The 18,949-nt window shown below is 38.2% G+C and overlaps 1 protein-coding gene across 5 annotated transcripts in view; it reads left to right on the top strand.

The window, feature by feature from the left end:
* The window catches only part of CFAP20DC (CFAP20 domain containing), a 291,020-nt gene that overhangs the window by 186,000 nt on the left and 86,071 nt on the right, over positions 1 to 18,949 (top strand). The gene's annotated exons all lie outside the window — the stretch shown is intronic.

The raw sequence follows: 18,949 nt of genomic DNA, 5'->3' as shown, positions 1-18,949 counted from the left end.
TAATTTTTTGAAGAGTTTGAAAAGAATAGGTATTAAATCTTCTTTGAATATTTGGTAGAGTTCACCTGTGAAGCCATCTGGTCCTGAACTTTTGTTTTGGGGAGGTTTTTGATTAATGTTTCAATCTTTTTATTAGTGATCAGTCTATTCAGATTTTCTGTTTCTCCATGATTCAGTCGTGGAAGGTTGTATGAATCTAAGAGTTTGTCCATTTCTTAGGTTGTCTAATTTGTCGGCATAATATGTCTAATTTGTTGTTCATAATATTCTCTTATAATCCTTTGTCTTTCTGTGGTATCTGTTATTTATCCTCTTTCATTTCTTATGTTATTTATCACAGCCTACTGTCTTTTTTTCTTAGTGAGTTTAGCTAAAGGTTTGTCCATTTTGTTTATCTTTTCAAAGAACCAGCTCTTAGTTTGACTGATATTTTCTATTATCTTTTTTTTTTGAATTTTTGAATTGTATTTTATTTCTTTTTTTATACAGCAGGTTCTTATTATTCGTCAGTTTTATACACATCAGTGTATACATGTCAATCCCAATCCCCCAATTCATCACACCACCATCCCCACCCCCCTGCGGCTTCCCCCCTTGGTGTCCATACGTTTGTTCTCTACATCTGTGTCTCAACTTCTGCCCTACAAACTGGTTCATCTGTACCATTTTTCTAGGTTCCACATACATGTGTTAATATACGATATTTGTTTTTCTCGTTCTGACTTACTTCACTCTGTATGACAGTCTCTAGATCCATCCACGTCTCAACAAATGACCCAATTTCGTTCCTTTTTATGGCTGAGTAATAGTCCATTGTATATATGTACCACATCTTCTTTATCCATTCGTCTGTCAGTGGGCATGTAGGTTGCTTCCATGACCTGGCTATTGTAAATAGTGCTGCAATGAACATTGGGTTGCATGTGTCTTTTTGAATTATGGTTTTCTCTGGGTATATGCCCAGTAGTGGGATTGCTGGGTCATATGGTAATTCTATTTTTAGTTTTTTAAGGAACCTCCATACTGTTCTCCATAGTGGCTGTATCAATTTACATTCCCACCAACAGTGCAAGAGGGTTCCCTTTTCTCCACACCCTCTCCAGCATTTGTTGTTTGTAGATTTTCTAATGATGCCCATTCTAACTGGTGTGAGGTGATACCTCATTGTAGTTTTGATTTGCATTTCTCTAATAATTAGTGATGTTGAGCAGCTTTTCATGTGCTTCTTGGCCATCTGTATGTCTTCTTTGGAGAAATGTCTATTTAGGTCTCCTGCCCATTTTTGCATTGGGTCGTTTGTTTCTTTAATATTGAGCTGCATAAGCTGTTTATATATTTTGGAGATTAATCCTTTGTCCATTGATTCATTTGCAAATATTTTCTCCCATTCTGAGGGTTGTGTTTTTGTCTTGTTTATGGTTTCCTTTGCTGTGCAAAAGCTTTGAAGTTTCATTAGGTCCCGTTTGTTTATATTTGTTTTTATTTCCATTATTCTAGGAGGTGGATCAAAAAAGATCTTGCTGTGATCTATGGCAAAGAGTGTTCTTCTTATGTTTTCCTCTAAGTTTCATACTGTCCGGTCTTACACTTAGGTCTCGAACCCATTTTGAGTTTGTTTTTGTGTATGGTGTTAGGGAGTATTCTAATTTCATTCTTTTACATGTAGCTGTCCAGTTTTCCCAGCACCACTTATTGAAGAGACTGTCTTTTCTCCATTGTGTATCCTTGCCTCCTTTGTCATAGTTTAGTTGACCATATGAGCGTGGGTTTATCTCTGGGCTTTCTCTCTTGTTCCATTGATCTAAGTTTCTGCTTTTGTGCCAGTACCATATTGTCTTTATTACTGTAGCTTTGTAGTGTAGTCTGAAGTCAGGAGTCTGATTCCTCCCACTCCGTTTTTTTCCCTCAAGACTGCTTTGGCTATTCGGGGTCTTTTGTGTCTCCATACAAATTTTAAGATTATTTGTTCTACTTCCGTAAAAAATGCCATTGGTAATTTGTTAGGGATTACATTGAATCTGTAGATTGCTTTGGGTAGTATAGTCATTTTCACAATGTTGATTCTTCCAATCCAAGAACATGGTATATCTCTCCATCTCTTGGTATCATCTTTAATTTCTTTCATCAGGGTCTTATAGTTTCCTGCATACAGGTCTTTTGTTTCCCTAGGTAGGTTTATTCCTAGGTATTTTATTCTTTTTGTTGCAATGGTAAATGGGAGTGTTTCCTTAATTTCTCTTTCAGATTTTTCATCATTAGTGTATAGGAATGCAAGAGATTTCTGTGCATTAATTTTGTATCCTGCAACTTTACCAAATTCATTGATTAGCTCTAGTAGTTTTCTGGTGGCATTTTTAGAATTCTCTATGTATAGTATCATGTCATGTGCAAACAGTGACAGCTTTACTTCTTCTTTTCCAATTTGGATTCCTTTTATTTTTTTTTCTTCTCTGATTGCTGTGGCTAAAACTTCCAAAACTATGTTGAATAATAGTGGTGAGAGTGGGCAACCTTGTCTTGTTCCTGATCTTAGTGGAAATGGTTTCAGTTTTTCACCATTGAGGACGATGTTGGCTGTGGGTTTGTCATATATGGCCTTTATTATGTTGAGGAAAGTTCCCTCTATGCCTACTTTCTGGAGGGTTTTTATCATAAAGCGGTGTTGAATTTTGTCAAAAGCTTTCTCTGCATCTATTGAGATGATCATATGGTTTTTCTCCTTCAGTTTGTTAATATAGTGTATCACGTTGATTGATTTACGTGTACTGAAGAATCCTTGCATTCCTGGGATAAACCCCACTTGATCGTAATGTATGATCCTTTTAATGTGCTGTTGGATTCTGTTTGCTAGTATTTTGTTGAGGATTTTTGCATCTGTGTTCATCAGTGATATTGACCTGTAGTTTTCTTTCTTTGTGACATCTTTGTCTGGTTTTGGTATCAGAGTGATGGTAGCCTCGTAGAATGAGTTTGGGAGTGTTCCTCCCTCTGCTATATTTTGGAAGAGTTTGAGAAGGATAAGTGTTAGCTCTTCCCTAAATGTTTGATAGAATTCGCCTGTGAAGCCATCTGGTCCTGGGCTTTTGTTTGTTGGAAGATTTTTAATCACAGTTTCAATTTAAGTGGTTGTGATTGGTCTGTTCATATTTTCTGTTTCTTCCTGGTTCAGTCTCGGAAGGTTGTGCTTTTGTAAGAATTTGTCCATTTCTTCCAGGTTGTCCATTTTATTGGCATATAGTTGCTTGTAGTAATCTCTCATGATCCTTTGTATTTCTGCAGTGTCAGTTGTTACTTCTCCTTTTTCATTTCTAATTCTATTGATTTGAGTCTTCTCCCTTTTTTTCTTGATGAGTCTGACTAATGGTTTATCAATTTTCTTTATCTTCTCAAAGAACCAGCTTTTAGTTTTATTGATCTTTGCTATCATTTCCTTCCTTTCTTTTTCATTTATTTCTGATCTGATCTTTATGATTTCTTTCCTTCTGCTAACTTTGGGGTTTTTTTGTTCTTCTTTCTCTAATTGCTTTAGGTGTAAGGTTAGGTTGTTTATTTGAGATGTTTCCTGTTTCTTAAGGTAGGCTTGTATAGCTATAAACTTCCCTCTTAGAACTGCGTTTGCTGCATCCCATAGGTTTTGGGTTGTTGTGTTTTCATTGTCATTTGTTTCTAGGTATTTTTTGATTTCCTCTTTGATTTCTTCAGTGATCTCTTGGTTATTAAGTAGTGTGTTGTTTAGCCTCCATGTGTTTGTATTTCTTACAGATTTTTTCCTGTAATTGATATCTAGTCTCATAGCATTGTGGTCGGAAAAGATACTTGATACAATTTCAATTTTCTTAAATTTACCAAGGCTTGATTTGTGACCCAAGATATGATCTATCCTGGAGAATGTTCCATGAGCACTTGAGAAGAAAGTGTATTCGTTGTTTTTGGCTGGAATGTCCTATAAATATCAATTAAGTCCATCTTGTTTAATGTATCATTTAAAGCTTGTGTTTCCTTATTTATTTTCATTTTGGATGATCTGTCCTTTGGTGAAAGTGGGGTGTTAAAGTCCCCTACTATGATTATGTTACTGTCGATTTCCCCTTTTATGGCTGTTAGTATTTGCCTTATGTATTGAGGTGCTCCTATATTGGGTGCATAAATATTTACAATTGTCATATCTTCTTCTTGGATTGATCCCTTGATCATTATGTAGTGTCCTTCTTTGTCTCTTGTAATAGTCTTTGTTTTAAAGTCTATTTTGTCTGATATGAGAATTGCTACTCCAGCTTTCTTTTGATTTCCACTTGCATGGAATATCTTTTTCCATCCCCTCACTTTCAGTCTGTATGTGTCCCTAGGTCTGAAGTGGGTCTCTTGTAGACAGCATATATACGGGTCTTGTTTTTGTTTCCATTCCGCCAGTCTATGTCTTTTGGTTGGAGCATTTAAACCATTTACATTTAAGGTAATTATCAATATGTATGTTCCTATTACCATTTTCTTAATTGTTTTGGGTTTATTATTGTAGGTCTTTTCCTTCTCTTGTGTTTCCTGCCTAGAGAAGTTTCTTTAGCATTTGTTGTGAAACTGGTTTGGTGGTGCTGAATTCTCTTAGCTTTTGCTTGTCTGTAAAGGTTTTAATTTCTCCTTCGAGTCTGAATGAGATCCTTGCTGGGTAGAGTAATCTTGGTTGTAGGTTCTTCCCTTTCATCACTTTAAATATGTCCTGCACTCCTTTTTGGCTTGCAGAGTTTCTGCTGAAAGATCAGCTGTTAACCCTATGGGGATTCCCTTGTATGTTATTTGTTGCTTTTTAATATTTTTGTCTTTGTATTTAATTTTTGATAGTTTGATTAATATGTGTCTTGGCGTGTTTCTCCTTGCATTTATCCTGTATGGGACTCTCTGTGCTTCCTGGACTTGATTGATTATTTCCTTTCCCATATTAGGGAAGTTTTCAACTATAATCTGTTCAAATATTTTCTCAGTCCCTTTTCTTTTCTCTTCTTCTTCTGGGACCCCCATAATTCAAATATTGGTGTGTTTAATGTTGTCCCAGAGGTCTCTGAGACTGTCCTCAATTCTTTTCATTCTTTTTTCTTTATTCTGCTCTGTGGTAGTTATTTCCACTATTTTATCTTCCAGGTCACTTATCCGTTCTTCTGCCTCAGTTATTCTGCTACTGATTCTTTCTAGAGAATTTTTAATTTCATTTATTGTGTTTTTCATCACTGTTCGTTTGCTCTCTAGTTCTTCTACATCCTTGTTAAACGTTTCTTGTATTTTCTCCATTCTCTTTCCAAGATTTTGGATCATCTTTAGTATCATTACTCTGAATTCTTTTTCAGGTAGACTGCCTATTTCATCTTCATTTGTTTGGTCTGGTGGGTTTTTACCTTGCTCCTTCATCTGCTGTGTATTTCTCTGTCTTCTCATTTTGCTTAACTTACTGTGTTTGGGGTCTCCTTTTCGCAGGCTGCAGGTTCGTAGTTTCCGTTTTTTTTGGTGTCTGCCCCCAGTGGGTAAGGTTTGTTTAGTGGGTTGTGTAGGCTTCCTGGTGGAGGGGACTGGTGCCTGTGTTCTGGTGGATGAGGTTGGATCTTGTCTTTCTGGTGGGCAGGAGCACGTCCGGTAGTGTGTTTTGGGGTGTCTATGAACTTATTATGATTTTAGGCAGCCTCTCTGCTAATGGGTTGGGTTGTGTTCCTGTCTTGCTAGTTGACTGGCATGGGGTGTCCAGCACTGGAGCTTGCTGGTCGTTGAGTAGATCTGGGTCTTAGCATTGAGGTGGAGATCTCTGGGACAGCTTTTGCCATTTGATATTATATGGGGCCCAGAGGTCTCTGGTGGACCAGTTTCCTGAACTCGGGTCTCCCATATCAGAGCCTCAGGCCTGACACCCGGCCTGAGCACAAAGACCCTGTCAGCCACACGGCTCAGAAGAAAAGGGAGAAAAAGAAAGAAAGAAAGAAAAAATAATAAATTAAAATAAAATAAAGCTATTAAAATAAAATATTGAAAGAAAGAAAGAAGAGAGCAACCAAACCAAAAACCAAATCCACCAATGATAACAAGCGCTAAAAACTGTACTAAAAAAAAAAAAATACAGACAGACAGAACCCTAGGACAAATGGTAAAAGCAAAGCTATACAGACAAAATCACACGAAGAAGCATACACATACACACTCACAAAAAGAGAAAAAGGATAAACATATATGTATATATATATATATATATATATATATATATATATATATATATATATGAATGGAAGAGAGCAACCAAATCAATAAACAAATCTACCAATGATAATAAGCTCTAAATACTAAACTAAGATAAACATAAAACCAGAAACAAATTAGATGCAGAAAGCAAACTCCAATTCTACAGTTGCTCCCAAAGTCCACCACCTAAATTTTGGGATGATTCATTGTCTATTCAGGTATTCCACAGATGCAGGGTACATCAAGATGACTGTGGAGATTTAATCCACTGCTCCTGAGGCTGCTGGGAGAAATTTCCATTCCTCTTTGTTTGCCCAGCTCCTGGGGTTCAGCTTTGGATATGGCCCTGCCTCTGCATGCAGGTTCCATGAGGGCGTCTGTCCCCCGCCCAGACAGGACAGGGTTAAAGGAGCAGCTGATTAGGGGGCTCTGGCTCACTCAGGCCGGGGGGAGGGAGGGGTCCAGATTGCAGGGTGAGCCTGCGGCGGCAGAGGCCAGCGTGACATTGCAACAGCCTGAGGCACACCATGTGTTCTCCTGTGGAAGTTGTCCCTGGATCACGGGACCCTGGCAGTGGCGGGCTGCACAGGCTCCGGGAGGGGAGGTGTGGAGAGTGACCTGTGCTCACACACAGGCTTCTTGGTGGCAGCAGCAGCAGCCTTAGCATCTCATGCCTGTCTCTGGTGTCTGCACTAATAGCTGTGGCTCGCACCCATCTCTGGAGCTCGTTTAGGCGGTGCTCTGAATCCCCTCTCCTCGTGCACCCCAAAACAATGGTCTCTTGCCTCTTAGGCAGCTCCAGACTTTTTCCCGGACTCCCTCCTGGCTAGGCGTGGCGCACTAGCCCCCTTCAGGCTGTGTTCATGCAGCCAATCCCAGTCCTCTCCCTGGGATCTGACCTCCGAAGCCGGAGCCTGAGCTCCCAGCCCTCAGCCCCACCCACTGGTGGGTGAGCAGACAAGCCTCTTGGGCTGGTGAGTGCTACTCAGCACCGATCCTCTATGCGGGAATCTTTCTGCTTTTCCCTCCGCACCCCTGTTGCTGCGCTCTCCTCCGTGGCTCCGAAGCTTCTTCCCCCCTCCACCACCCCCTTTCTCTGCCAGTGCAGGGGCTTCCTAGTGTGTGGAAACCTTTCCTCCTTCACAGCTCCCTCCCAGAGGTGCAGGTCCCGTCCCTATTCTTTTGTCTCTGTTTTTCCTTTTTTCTTTTGCCCTACCCAGGTACGTGGGGAGTTTCTTGCCTTTTGGTAAGTCTGAGGTCTTCTGCCAGCACTTAGTAGGTGTTCTGTAGGAATTGTTCCACATGTAGATGTATTTTTTATGTATTTGTGGGGAGGTAGGTGATTTCACGTCTTACTCCTATGCCATCTTGAAGGTCCCCCCATACAATTGATTTTTAAATTGATTTTGTATCTTGCAACCTTGCTGAACATTTATTAGTTCTAATAGTGTTTTGTGAATTCCTTTGGATTTTCTATATACAAGATCATGGCATTGCAGATAGAGATAGTTCTACTTCCTTTCCAATCTGGATGTTTTTTATTTCTTCTTCTAACTTAATTGCATCCACAAATTGGAGGGGTTTTTTAATAAATTTATTTATTTTATTTATTTATTTTTGGCTTCGTTGAGTCTTCATTGCTGCTCGTGGGCTCAGTAGTTGTGGCACACGGGCTTACTTGCTCCAAGGCATGTGGGATCTTCCCGGACCAGGGCTCAAACCCGTGTCCCCTGCATTGGCAGGCGGATTCTTAACCACTGCGCCACCAGGAAAGTCCCCACAAATTGGATTTAATTTCAATAAAAACCTTTTTTTCTTTCAATATATGTAAGATTTAATACTTAATAGTGTGGCCCCAGTATTGAATTGTAACACAGGCCTGATGAGCTCAGACAGGCCTAGAAAGATTCTACTGGTGTGACTCAAAAGAATTGTGCTTGATGCAAGAAGAAAATTCTGAGAATTCTCCTGGAACTAGAAGTCCATTTAATATTAATATGAATGCAGGTGTGAAATTACCTTTGCTGGCTAGCATCACAGTCCCTATATGTAGAGTTCTGATATGTATGGAGGTTCTACCGCCTAAGCTGGGTTTCTAGAATAAAGCATCTCCAGGTGATGGAGTATGCTTATTCTAGTTCTGCTTCTGAATAAGTAAGAGCATCTCCTCTTCTGTTGACGGCTTATCAGGTCAGGTATTCTCCCAGCTGCTAGAGATACACTGACCAAGAAAGATGAAGCCTCTGTCCTCAGGGAGCTTATATCTGTTGGAAGACACAGATAACAAATAAACAAGTGCATACAGTGATTATAAACTTTATATGATAAAGACTTGGGAAGGAAAAATCTGGGTGATATAATAGAGTGGTAGGTTGGATAGAATTGTGGGCACTTTACCTAGTATCTGACTGAGTAGGTGACATTTGAGCTGAGAGCTAAAGTTTAAGATGAAGGCAGCCATGCAAAGAACTAGAGGATAATGTTTTAGGCATCAGGAACAGCAGGTACAAAGCTCCTAAAATGGGCATCTTTGAGGAATAAAGGAGGCCCGTGTAGGTGGAACATATGGGCAAGGGGAAAGTAGAAGAGGGTGACATCAGAGAGGTAAACAGGCCCAGATCATGTAAGGTCAGGGAGGATGTGGTGAAGAGGGTGGCCTTTATTCCAAATGCAATGGTAAGTCTTTGAAGGTTATTAAGCAAGGCAATGACGTTTATATTCAAAAAGTCTCCTCCGGCTGCGTCCAGAATGGATTCAATAGGGCAGGCATAGAAGCAGGGAAAGCAATTGAGGCATTACTCTGATAGTTCAGAGTGGAGATGAAGAGAAGTAGCAGATTACTGGAATAATGGGGAAGTAGGACTGACAGGATGTAAGAAAGAAGAAACAGGCAGAATCAAGGATGGTGCTTAGGTTTAGGACTTGAGTAACCAGACAGATGGTCATGTCATTTACTGGGCTGTGGCAGACTGGATGTATCTGAGCCATCAACCTAGGCATCAAGGTACCACAATCAGGAATTGTAAGTGAACATCCCATTGAAAATCTGTGCTCTCACAAAGTGCCAACGTGAAGCAACTTTATGACAAAAGAAAAACAGAGGCTCTTACAAAAGGAGGTGCAAGAAAATTGTCTTCCTAATCCCCTGATATGGAAGAGTACTAGTAATTTTTAAGGAATGCTTACTGAAATTAATTTGACTGCTTGGTAAACTTCTTTCTTGCAATGTTTTATTCATATCTTAATAGAGTTCTCTATTATTAAGTTCAGATATTTTTAATTAAGAAAGAAGTACAGCCCTCTGGGTAGTATTGCAATCATATAGATAGCTGGTAATTAAACCTTTCCACATGTATAACTGCATTCAAATAATTTTGAATGAATCAGTTTAAACCTGCAGATGTCATTATGTGCACCTTTAAACAAATAAACAAGACATATATAACAGTCTTTGTGGTTCCAGAAAAAAGTTGGAGTTTTTGAAGAATTGCTATTTTCATAAGAATGACAAAATATGCTACCAATTACAAATTCAGGTATTCTCTTTAGAAAAAAAGACATGACTTTTTATAGGAAAAACATTGTAAAATATATATAACTTTTGAGTTTAATTTTCACATTTCCAGTTTTCAAAATCAGAACTGAATTATGGAAAGACACTTTTAAAGATATTTTAGGCCATGGTATGATGTGAGCAAATTTTTCTCTTAATCATGAAGCCTTTTTTTTTTTGGATAATAAAAAAGGATTAGTTTCATCGCCTCCCTGCTGAACTTGAGCCCAGTATTAGAGCAGTGAATATCTATCATCATATATTTTTTAAGTTATAAAAGTTTACTATTCAATGCAATTTATGCTCAACAAACTTAGAGAAAAATGAATTTGTAAATTATTTTAGAGTTCTAAAGGCATTATTCCGTTACATAAATTTCTGCATTTTCTAGGGTGTGTAATACTCTTTGTTCAGAAAGATGATGCCATCTTTCTCTCTTTGAATTTGCCACTCAAGTATGCCATTTGCAGCTGTCTTTCTAACAATACTGCATTGTTTGAAGAATTCATAAATGTCTTTCTCACCCCTGACTTGCTTCAGCTACAACAATATTCCATTGTTGCAAAACACCTGTCTCAGGGTCAGGTTGCCTTGTATGTTATACATCACCCTGGCCCAATTGGGGAGGTTCACTTAGGGATGACTCTCCCTCCTTCAGCAGCTTCCACCACAGATGCCCACCGACCTCATGCTGCCCTGATCCTTCCCTTTGCTGCCCTCAAGGACTTCCCCAAACAGGGCCCTATGTCATGTCTATCCACATCTTCATTCTTCGAAACTGAGAAGTCAGGAGCAGTGGGCACCATGGTTCAGAGCACCAGCTCAAATCAGACAGACCTGATTTGAGTCCTAGCTTTGCTTCCTTTTTCTTATGTGACCGTGGACACATTTCTTAACCTCTTTGAGCCTTGGTTATGTCATATGTAAACTTGGAGAAAATAACAATACTTATTCCGTAGGGTTGTTTTGAGTATTAAATGAGATAGTACATGTAGAACTACTATCCCATAGTCCAACAGGATATTTTCTTGTACCTATTTCTGAGTAGTTAGAATTGTAAACCAGTATGCCTGGCATTCTAAAGCAGACCTTTCAATTTCAATCAAATTCTAGAAACTAATTATTGAGATTGTTCAATAATTGTTGATATTTTTTCAAAGATACACTGAAGAGAGAAAAATATTTAGAAGCAGGATGTGATGTCTCTCCAGTCATTCCCCAGAGACCACCCTCGATGTACTTGCCATGTTCCCAGAACTAAATTGTAGGTGTGTAGCTCCATGATTGATGGAGTGAATTGAACTTGGGCAGGACTGACAGCATTTCATAAACCGCACTGTTAACCATGGGAAGAATATTTCATTTATTAAATTGGACATTCCTGCCAATTAATAGTCTTTGGAAAAAGAGTCTGATATTTGATGTTTTGTTGATACTGTACTCTTTCCTTGTCTCTGTAAAAACAAGGTCATTATCTCAGTCTTATCTGTCAATGTACTGCTGGGGATATTGCTGAAGCTATAGAATTTGGTGATTAAATAACATTTGTGTCACCAGTAAAAGTATTTGAATTAGGCATAGAAATTTCCCAGGTGGAACTCACTCCTAGCCCTCTGCCTTCTTTTTGAATATTTTTCTGTCTGAACTGCTGCTGATACTACAGGGTGGTTTGTTTCTTTCACTTTCTTTGTATCTAGTGTCTAATTTAGTTATCCACCAAGGCAAAATGGTCTAGAATAGATGTATTTTAAAATAATTTAAGATGGAATTGTGGTTTAAAATCCAGATGATGATATGGAATTGCAAGAGTTATTAGGACATTTTCTTATCTCCATTTCTGAGTAGTTAGTTATGCAAACAATATGCCAGTTACTCTGATGAAGAGGAGCAGTTTCAAATTCTCAGAAGTTTCAGAAATTGTAGCTAGAAAGTCTTGACAAAAATTAAGAGACTATCAGAAGTATGAATCAATGAAAATACGTTAGTGGTTTAACCCACACACTGTGGCGTTTCACTGTCAGTTCTCCAGTATTCCAATGCTAAGGTTAGCATCCTACTAATTGAATGTTTATGGAAGAAATCCATCTTCTTTGATGTCTTGTTCTTCCTAATTTTAAAGAGGATCAAGTCAAATTTGTCATTTTCCTTCTTTATGTAAGAGGTACTAGGCTATTTTCTAAACCCATTGAGATTGAGGTCTTTGATTAAGAACCTCATTTGTGGCTTTAAGGATCTGGAGTACTTGCCATGTGCCAGGCCCTCTACAAGGTGTCCCATACTATCTCCAGTCTCCATTTTCACCCCTCATGAGAGGCCTTCCTTATTTGAAAGATAAGGAAGGAGAGAGGTTTAGCTTGTTCACATATAATAAGTGACAAGGCAGAGTATCAAACCCAGGAGATCTGGCCAGAAAAGCCTGTGTACCTTCCACCACACTGGCCCATCACCCTTAGTTAAAGACCACTGAAAAAATTCTGTGATTATTTTGTGTGGCAATTTAACTTCTATTGCCACTTGAAGCTTTGCAGTATTTTAATGTGCAGAAGCATGCACAGATGTTGGTATATCTGTCGTTAATGTTTTACAACCAGTTTTATATTCTAAACAGTTCAAACTTACTTAAAAGTTATCATATTCCCATTCCAGAAGCATCAGTTGGCTTGCCTCTGCTGTTTTCATCTCTGTAAGCAATCTCAGTAATTGTTTTCCTCCTGGTTCTTTAAATAATATTTTAAACTACAACTTATTGAATGGCTACTATGCTTGTCCCATGTACAAGGCTACAATTCACCTTGTAGATGGCATATCCTTGAGTATAATATAAAACCTGTTCAATTTGGTTTTACTAGATTCCTTCTAGTCTATTATTCTTAAACTCAGAAGACAGATGCTGGAAAATTACAAATTGTTTATCAACTCACTTTAAGGTTAATAAGAGATCAGCTATATTTGTCAGAGAATTCTTTCTGAAAATTAGCAAGCTGACTACCAAGGCAAAATGTATGGAAGTATATTTCTTTTTAGGTCATGGATTAAAAGAGTACTCTATACAAATATAGCACATAAATATAAAGATCTTTTTCTTTAAATCTTTTCGTGCCAAAAAAGAGAGAGCCACATATATAAGATAGATAGCTATCACTTTGCAAGGAATTTTGCCACTGTTGGATTTAATTAGCCAACAATTCTTTACCTGAGACATTTTGAGAGATTATTATTCATGAATCATGAAGTATGGATTGAGTCAAGGGTTGTGAAGTGTCTCCAGGTCACATGCCGAAATGTTTGTGACAGACATTTCAGAGACAACATTGAGTCTGGTTAAGCCTATGTCCACGTGAACGCTTTTAACATAAAACATGATCTAGATTCTGACCGGTTGGTTCTTTTGAATAGCCTGGCTCTTAATTTATGCTGTGCAAGTTGACGTAGCATCTCTTAAATTTAGCAAAGGTTTTCGAATTGTACTGTGGCTTGGTCTTTAAGTTTTGATTTATCTCTTTGTGTGGTGAAGACATGCTGAAAGCTACCATATGATTGTGAATGAGTTATGAGCTCAAGTATGTGTCACTTAGAGCTCATGTTTGTGGCTTCTGTCTTCTTTTCATTCCTATTGTTAGTGGGCCTGTGTCCCCAATGAATCAGAGCAAATTCTTGTGTGGGTAAGTAGCTCAAGAATTTGAAACAAGTCTTCAAAGAGTGCTAGTTGGAAAAGAGATGCTCTAGAACACTAATTTACCATGAGCTATTAGTATTAAAAATGTCAATATAGGAATTAAACACGGTCTGCAAATAGCAATAGGGAGGAGATTAATCTTCAAATTAAAATGCCAATTAAAGTTTAAAATTAGTTTTGGAAAATGGACTTCCACTTTTCTTGCTGTCGTGTTGGGGTTCAAAAAAATTCACAAAACTTTCTAATTACATCATTAAAACTCTTAATAATAAATACAAGTTTGAAACTACCATGATACTGACTCCCAGCCACATTTACAAACTGCTTTTTTTCCCCCCATTAAGACAGTCCAGAGTAAGGTGCCAATGGCTGACTAATCACTTCCTAGGAAATCTCTCTTTGACTCTTAGACTTCTTTGCTCTTGTTGGCCACAGAGAAGTAAGCATATCATAAACATATGTTTAGATGGATTTTCACAAACTGAACAAACACATGTGACCATCATCTGAATCAAGAAAGAAAACGATGCCGGCACCCCAGAAGCCCCATTGTGCTCCCTCCCTGTCACTCTCCTTTTCTGTCACTGTGCCCTCACAACCACCCCCTACCTGCCAAGACTAGTTTTACCAGTGTATGGTCTCTTGTGTCTGGGTTCTCTCACTCAGCATTTCATTTGTAAGATTCAATATATCAGTCATTTCAATATAGTGTCCTACTGTGTGACTCTCGCACCATTTATTTATCCATTCTACTGTTGATGGGCATTTGGGTAGTTTCCATTTGGGAGCTATTAAAATTATGTCTTTTGGTAGAATCCTATATTTTTTAACAAGACTTGGGCAAGGAAGTGGAAGCCATCTGGTCTTATAAGATTTAGGTTAAATTCTAGGTATTTTCATTCTTGTTACTTTGGAACAGTATTACAAATTTCATTTCTAAAACAGTATGTATAAGTAAATAATGCTTTCTATGAATATAAGCTCCATGCTTCTAACTTGCCCCATGTTTTCCTGCCTGATGCTTAGAATATGCTTCCATATCACCCTTCCCATCCTTCAAGGCCCGGCTTGAAGAACATCTCCTCCATGAAGCCTTGCCTGATCCTACAAGAAGTGACCTCTCTCTTTTCTGAAATGCCAGACTATTTGGTATATCTCCCTTTTCTCACGTTGCCTTCTGTTATAAGAGCCACTATCCCTTTTGTAGTAGTAGCACCTTTTGAGTCTTGGTGTAACTTAAAGGAATACAAAGAGCCGGAAATTGATTGTTAGAACTTTTATTAAGAGTTTTTACAACATGATGTCTCCTATGCCCTAGGTATCAGGCACTGTCACAATGCAAACCTGATTCAGAAAGAGTCTCGAAGATTTTTATAGGCTCCAGAATGAGAATAACGACCCAATTTTCTCTCAATTCTGTTACTCTCCCAACCATATAAAATAGAAGGACGTTCGTCATCTCATCTTATTAACTGGTGGCCGTGTCTCACTTTGCCTCTACACCACCATTGTAAACTCAGCCTTGTGTCACCCACAGTTCAGTAGAATTGGGTCTTATCTGAGGCTCACAAAATTCTATAGGCAGATATTTGATCAATTAAGCTGTTCCATCTTAAAATCTTTGAGAACAGGGACAAGGTGAAGGGCATCAAGTTGAAAGATTATTTTTGTTTGTTGTGTTTTATCATTTTGCTGGAGTTATCGGTTTTCCTTTTAATCATTATCAAAGTTCTGTGTGATTATTAATACTATACCTCAGTATATGTTACCTTATTGTATACTCATTTCTTTAGAACTCTTAATTGCCCTCCTAGATTATAAGGCCTGTGAAAGCAGGGGCCACATCATACTTGTCTTTGTAACTTCACTGTCTTAGGCTCCCAAAACTGTCTGAAAAAAGATCAATGAAAACAAATGGCTTGAATGCTTTATAAGGGAAGGACTTGCCTGGGAGTCTGAGCACAGCTGAATTATATAGCCTTGAGCCCATTATCTTGCTCCTAAAACAAATCTGATTGATAATGTCTCCCCTCTTTCCTACAAGGATATTTTGAGACAAAATTGGGTTATACATAACAGTTTGAGCCTTTAAGAGAGAGAATTACATAAAACACTTTGCCTCTCAGGAGTTGCATAATTTAGTTAGATGACATCTTGTGCTGGGTCTACTTTAATGTGAAGACTTTATTGCAAGCCTTCTTTTGTAAAAAAATTAATAAATGATTTAACCTTTCTGGTGATTTTGAAATGGTTTAAGAGATTGCAAATCAAGAATGTATCAAGGGGGGCTTCCCTGGTGGCGCAGTGGTTGAGAATCTGCCTGCTAATGCAGGGGACACGGGTTCGAGCCCTGGTCTGGGAAGATCCCACATGCCACGGAGCAACTAGGCCCGTGAGCCACAACTACTGAGCCTGCGCGTCTGGAGCCTGTGCTCCACAACAAGGGAGGCCGCGATAGTGAGAGGCCCGCGCACCGTGATGAAGAGTGGCCCCCACTTGCCACAACTAGAGAAAGCCCTCGCACAGAAATGAAGACCCAACACAGCCATAAAGAAAGAAAGAAAGGAAGGAAGGGAGGAAGGGAGGGAGGGAGGGAGGGAGGAAGGAAAGAAAGAAAGAAAAGAAAGAAAGAAAGAATCTATCAAGGGACTAAGTTAATTACCTCTCTCTGCCACCAGTTGCTCTATTCATGACCCTGGAGAAAGTTGCTTCTTTCTCTCCACTCACTTTTGGCTGTCCCTTCCAGGGTGTTGTCAGAATACATTTTACTGTTGTATCAAATAAAATCATGGAAATATAGAGTTCTAAGCAAAGTTAGCACCACCAGTTTCTAGCACATAAAAAGGTCTCAGTAAGTATTTGTGGGATAAATTAAGGAATGATCAATCCATTTCCACCACTGCAGATTACTGCAATATTCCAGGCAAGTATTTACTTCCCCAACCTCTGCTTCAATACCTCTGGTGGTGGAGAGAGTTCACTCCCTATGAAGGCCACTCATTCCATTTGTCAACAAATTTAATTACTATCACGTGCCACCTTAGACTTCTGTGAGGCTTTTTCTAATTCTACTGGGCAGTTGCATCTTAGTCATATCTCTTGTAGTATTGATCATGATACATTATAATACCCCAACTTATAATACCTGTTAGGTCTCCCTTTCTAGACTGAGCTCCATGAGGACAGAGATGTGTCTCATTTTCTTTATACTCCCAGCTCCTAGCATAGTACAGAATGGCTGAAAGGGGCCAGAGAAAGTGAGAGGAAAGAATAATAATAACAGGGAGCATATGTATTGATTGCCAACCCAGAGGTCTCCTAAGAGGGATGTATTCACCCCAGAAGAGGTGTATCAAAAAGAATCAGCTGAGCTTCACACTATTTCCATTTATTTTTTTAAGCTCAACCATTTTCATTTCTATTTTTTGTGTGTGTATGTTTTATACCATACATACTATTTTAATATAGTTGTACATTTGTTTAATTTTATAAATAAACATATATTGGAAGGTACATACTCAAACACGTTCTGGTAAAGACACAAATCGTTGAGTTTGGAGACACTTAGTATAGCTGTTTGTCAGGTACTATGCTAAGCATTTGATATACATTATTTTAGTCCACCAAAAATCCCATGAGGTATACACTATGGTTCCATTTTATAGATTAAGAAACTAAGGCACAGAGAGATTAGGTGATTTGCCCAATCACATACAGCTGGTAAATGATGAAACCAGTGCCTGGACTCAGATATGTGTGGCTTAACCACTGCAGCATTCTCTCTTGTTTTTCTGTCTTAGCACCTAGGGTTGTACCCCAGGCACAGTATAGGCTTGTGGATTAAATAAACAAATCAAATGGCTGAATTAATCATACTAAGTACTTATAAAAGCTTTATTCTTAAGAAAAATTTTGAAAATAAAATTTCCTTTTTCATTGTAAAAGCATGTATTGTCAATGCAAGCCAAATAACATACCTATGTGAACACGTTAGAATGTTTAGTTCCATTTCTTGACAGAAAAACTGAAGTGAAGGACAGCAAGTCACATGTTTACTATTGATCCCAAAGTCAAATGGCTAGTCTTGTTTTCACATCTAATTACTGAACTACTTTTTTTTAATTGAGGTATAATTCATGTACCATAAAGTTCAGGAGTTTTTAGTATATTCACAACATTCTATAACCACCACCACAGCCTAATTTCAGAACATTTGCATCACCCCAGAGAGAAACCCCATACCCATTAGAGATCACTCCCCATTCCCTCTCTCCCCAGTCCCTGGGCAATCACCTGTCTCTCTTCTATCTCTACATATTTGCTTTTTTTGTATATTTCACATAAATGAAATCATACAATCTGTGACCTTTTGCTTCAGGCTGCTTTCACTTAGCATAATGTTTTCAAGGTTCATCCATGTTGTAGCATGTATCTTTATGGCCAATAATACTCCATTGTATGGATAAACTAAAATCCATTCATCAGTTGATGAACATTTGGTTGTTTCCACTTTGGGGCTATTATGAACAATGCTGCTATGAACATTTGTGTGTAAGTTTTTGTATGCACATATATTGTCAGTTCTTTTGGATATATCCCTGCAAGTGAATTGTTGGGCCACATGGCCCATGTTTAACATTTTGAGGAACCACCAAACTGTTTTCCAAAGTGGTTGCACCATTTCATATTCACAGCCAGTGGTGTATGAGGATTACAGTTTCTCCACATCCTCTCCAGTACTTATTACTGTCTATCTTTTGTATTATAACAATCCTAGTGGATGTGAATGGTACCTCATTGTCATGTTGATTTATTTTTTCTAATGACAGTGATGTTGAGCATCTTTTGTTTATTGCTCCCCTATTTCTTTGAAATTTAAATTATTTTTATTTTCTTCTTCTTTAAAGTGTTTTTCATTGGAATATAAACTTTGTTTTTCTTCTTGTGATATCTGTTTTGTCCCAAGAACTCTCAAAGCATATTAAATACTCATGAAATCTCTTATTAGAGATTGCATGACTTCTCAGGGTGCCAAGCTGCTGGAGCCATGAACTGTAAGAATTTAAGTGAGTTTCCACTGGCAACTTTCCAGGAAATCTCCACATCACATTATTAGATCACAAGCTTTCATAACCCCCAAGTTATGATGATGATAATGCTTTATTAAAAAGCTTTTAATGTCATAGAAACACCAAGAATTTTTTTTCCAAATTATATTTTCTTAACTTTTTACATCCCTATGCGGCAGAAAAGAAGGCAGTAGCCATCTCAAAGGGTCTTCCAAGAAAATAAGTGTAGAGATTTGAATATCTTAAAAATTCTAGTGTGTCATGGAAAAAAACTTTTTGAGCATAATCACTGATTCTAGATGTACCAAAATATTTCGAGATTGTTTTCAAGTTATATGCCAGTCCTGGATGTAAATCACACTGCTCATTCATACGTGATGCTAACATTTCAGCAATGTTGAAGTTAATGTTAGCTACCAAATTTGGTTTAAGCCAGAG

The sequence above is a fragment of the Balaenoptera ricei genome, chromosome 11 (genome assembly GCF_028023285.1).
Source record: "Balaenoptera ricei isolate mBalRic1 chromosome 11, mBalRic1.hap2, whole genome shotgun sequence".
In the NCBI taxonomy this organism is placed as follows: domain Eukaryota; kingdom Metazoa; phylum Chordata; class Mammalia; order Artiodactyla; family Balaenopteridae; genus Balaenoptera; species Balaenoptera ricei.
Note: the sequence above shows the minus strand (reverse complement) of the source record. Positions and strands in the feature narration are given on the sequence as shown.